This window comes from Daktulosphaira vitifoliae, unplaced genomic scaffold (genome assembly GCF_025091365.1).
Source record: "Daktulosphaira vitifoliae isolate Bord-2020 unplaced genomic scaffold, ASM2509136v1 Scaffold_5, whole genome shotgun sequence".
Lineage (NCBI taxonomy): Eukaryota > Metazoa > Arthropoda > Insecta > Hemiptera > Phylloxeridae > Daktulosphaira > Daktulosphaira vitifoliae.
Window position 1 is genome coordinate 33,444,922 of NW_026099576.1, and position 4,720 is coordinate 33,449,641.

Consider the following 4,720-nt stretch of genomic DNA (forward strand, 5'->3'; position numbering starts at 1 on the left):
ATGAGGAGACAGTCGACGCGGGCTTAAGTCACGCTCTGTCTCTTTGCGGTAAAGCAGAGGCGGAAGGGAGCCTGATGAAAGACGTTCCAGGCTCACATTTGGAACGAATCATCAGGGAGGTCTCCCTCTGCTTACAAACAATTGTGGACCTGCGGTCGGTAGACAAGCCACGGCCCAAGAGGCGGAGGAGGCCACTGGGAGTTCAGTCTTGCCCCTGACGGCGCTTGACGACATCAGAGGGCAGGTCGGCGTTCTCTGTGGCCTCATAGATGAGAAGAGGGGCAAGGGTGTCCATAGACAGGTGCAGGAAGCAACTAAGGAGCTAGAGAGGATTCTAAGGGACGAAGGACGGAGGGGTGTTTACGCGCCACCGGTAGCTAGTGCTGGGGGGCGAGCGGCGACTGCTGCTGCTGCCGTGGCCTTCAGGGGAGCCAGGGAAGGTTGCGAGCAGACCCGAACTCCGGTGCCGTCCGTTGAAAGGGCTACACAGACGGAGGCTATAGTTAGCGTCGGTGACCTGGGCACGGAGCCAGTCGTGCCGGCTACATCCAGGGTGACTGCGCCACACATCGACCCGCCAACCATTGCGAAGGTTGTAAAGCGGGCTCGAAAAAGGCGTAGGAAGAGAGCGTTACCTCTTGGGAGTGGAACCCAAAGGATAAGGGTCCGCGCTGCTACAGGTGCCTCGAAAGGGGTCACGTGCAAACGGCCTGTAGCGGTCCGGACCGGACCGGCGCGTGCTTCACGTGCAAAGAGGAGGGCCACCGGTCAAGGGACTGTCCCAAGAAGGTAGGAGGGCCGGAGAGGCCTTTATAAAGTATCTCCTGTCCTCACTCTATTTGTATGATTTGTGTTTTTGTGAATTATTATTTATGCCAATCCTCGCAAAGTCCTACCCCCACCTCCACGTGGTGCCAGTGGCGGCTCGCCGGGTGAGGCAAGTGAGGCACAATCTCACCTGCAATTTACCTTATAATAATTTATTTATTTCGTGCCTCCATCAATATCAAATATCTTTCAAAATATTATAATTTATTTTTATAATTAACACCACAATTTGTAATCTTGAACCATAAAAGATAATAGGACGAAAATAGATAACATAATGTCACGCCTGACTGGCGCTGCACAAACACAGCGAGATATAACACGGTAGTTAGTGCCGAAACCAAAGGTCTAAAATGACAACAGGTTACACGACTGACTACGAAGCAAACCGATGAGGTCCGAGAGGCAAACTTTTTTTTGATTCAGTTGCTATACTGGATTATTAAGAGTGATTGGTGGGGGAGAGTCGTGAATACTTGGTAAAATGAGGCTGATGTAAATTTTTCTCAGCGGTGAACACCATCTTGTGCCAGGTGGTTTCAAATACGAAACGACATTTTACATATTAATTAAATGGAATCGACAATATGTCGTTATTGTGTTCTAATCTATGCTTACCCCACAAAAACAACAAACGGATTACGTTAATCATATCAGTTATCAGTCAATGTATAAAAGTATTACACGATTATAATTTTTCATCTTATAATTTATAAAAATTTAAAAAAATTAACATGTGTTAATGTGTTAAAAATTAACATGTTACCAATTAATACAGCTATTATCTACGTGTACCTATAATCTTAAAAATAGGTATATTCTTTATTCAAATTTACTAAATTAAAAGTTTGCCTCACCACTTCCGAGACCTACGAGCCGCCACTGCGTGGTTTAACCCGGGCAACGGATCCAGCCTTTTGGGATCAGGCTAACGGGGGAGGTCACATCACGTTGTGAATCAGCTCTTGATTAATTTCGGGCTGATTCACAACGTGGTGGTGTGAATTTTAGACTGCGTGGGCCGCCCTGAAGAAATACCTCGCGGTAGTTCCAGGGCGGTCCACAGCATGCCGGATGGTGGAAAAAAAAAAAAAAGAGTGTTGAGTTAAAGACTAGATATTCAAAAAGTAATGAAATGTTATTGCAAACTAAAATGAATTATATGAACAGTGTAAAAATGTTGGTTATAAATACATAATTATTAGTAAATAATGAAAAAAAAAGGGTACTTTGCTAACTATAAGCTATTTCTTTCATATTTATTTATATGACGCTTTTTAAAAAATAATGTTTAAAATATTTTTAGATTTAAATTTAGAAATATTTAAACAACAAGCCTAATTCTATTTCTTTTTAGATTAAAAGCCCAACTTTTTTTAAAACAAATTAAAATAATTCTTCCTTATTCATTACTCTTTAATCAATTTATTTAATTTATAAATTATTTTATTTTAAACTAAGGCTATTATTTTTTTAATTTTGAAATTATAATCAAAAAACATTTACTTTAAAGGGTTATTTTATATTCAGAGAAATTTGTTGAATATGAAACATTGAAAACAATATTTATCTTAACGAAATTAGAACGATTAATAGTAATTATAAAAAGATTGGATAAAGACTAAATTTAGCTTCGATGCGAAGCTGAGAAGGTATTAATTTTACCATGATATGTTTATTATTATTTTTATTTTTTGTGTCTGTCACTACTTTTTCTCAGCTCTCACTGTACCGATTTCTTTCAACAATACGTCAAAAGATCACAAATCGTATCTAGTTAAATAATTTACCCTTAAAAATTGAAAAATTTTCCCTTCGTTCCCCGCAAATGAGGGAAATCTCCAAAAAAATTACAAATTTAAAAATTGGTAAATTTTGTCATTTTTTTCTTAAACTTCCATAACTTTTTCAAAAATGAACAAATCAACATAATTATTTTTTATACTAAAACCTTAGATATTTCCCTTTCATTTGATATCATTTTTTTGAAAATCTAACACTTATTCTGCTCACAGGGAGGATTTAAATTAGTAACTTTTTCAACTTAATTTTTGAAAATGTTCTGGAAATACTGCGTCCTTTAAACATATATCAAATTAAAGCTTATTTTATGTACTATAAAATCAAAAAAAAAAAATTTGTCCCGACGACCTATCTTCTATGCGCAAATGGCTACCGTAATCAAAAATAAGCTATTTTTGTATTAAAATTCTGGGTTTTGTATTTTATTTTATTTTAAAATATCTTATTAGGGGAATACACTGACTTTCATGAATATTATATAATTTAATTGACACAGAATAAAGTTCATAAGATATAAGAAATTAAAATATCCCTCAGTTGACTCTAGATACAATTAAAATATTCAGTATTATTTAACCCATTAGTCAGGATAGAATCTAGCTTTTAGTTGTGAAGCTCATATATATCTTAATATTAATTTTCAAAAAATATTCCGTTTAATGAAAGCTATGGAGCGTAATTATTTAAACTTATGCTATTTACTCAATAGCAGCACATTAATCCTACGCAAGTTACACTGGTATTAATTTTACAAAAATAATTTAATAATTGAGAGTATATGTATACAGGGTGATCGAAATCTGGTAAGACACTTATTTTTCTCAGAAACTATTAAGAATTTTAAATTTTTGTAAAAAGAAAAATTATTAAGTTTATACGACTCTACAATATTATGAAGTTAAATAAATTTTTTTTTATCCCTTCAGGGATAAACAAACAATTTTGTTCTTATAATTTTTCTATCCGAACAACCGTTTACGTTTTACAATTGTTTAAAGGTTTTGACTTCCAGAAAAAATATTGTCATTTATCACATTTCATAATATCGGTGGCAGTGCAACCGGTATTTTAATTAGATCCTTTTGTCTTACAAAACCATAGACTTAGCTATTAATAATACACCGAAAACCCGGTTTGAATCTATTATTGTTATTACTCATTTAGTGCGTAGTAAATTATTATAGCTAATTTACCTGTCATAACTTGATCAATAAAATTTGGTTTATGCAATAGCAAATAAAAATAATGACTTCTGTATTTAATACAGTAAAATAACAATAGAAATTTGGCCTAAAATCACTTAACTTTAACAAGCTGTAACGGACGAACGGTTAATCGGATAAAAAAAATGATAAGAACAAAATTGTTTGTAATTTTTTTTTTTATCATGTTATAAAGTTAAAAATAAGGGTTTTTATCCTTGAAGGGACGAAAAAAATAATGCTTTGACTACATATTATTGTAGAGTTTTTTGAACTTGATATTAATTCTCTATAATAATATTTAAATTTCTCAATATTTTCTGAGAAAATAAGTGTCTTACCAGATTTTGATCACTCTGTATATTAGGGAAAGCCATCATAATAGTCTAGATATATTGTGTGTTTAGTCATAAAGTAATGATTAAAATACCTATTTAGCATTCACTTTAATATTACTCAACTGTGTGAATTATAGTTTTATGATTAATAACTGTTACATCAATAATTATGTATACATTTTTATTTAATTAATTCTGTGCGAAATATAGATTTAAATGTAAAAATGCTGAATAAGATTTACTAATGCAGTTTATATTGTTGTATGAAATAAATTAAAGGACCTAGAAGTGTAGTGTACTGAATTAGGTAATACATTTTCAGTAGGTATAGAACAAATAAATATATTCAATGGTACAACAATTATAATATAATAATATGTACAACCTACAGGCAGTCAATAATAATTTATTATTTTAACTGCCATAATATATTAAATTACTTAAAAGTTTTACTTTGTCTAAATCGAGTATATATTAATTTTGTGAGATTTACAATTCTACATTATAATATTTATAATATTCTACATTAAAATTTTACAACAGCTACTT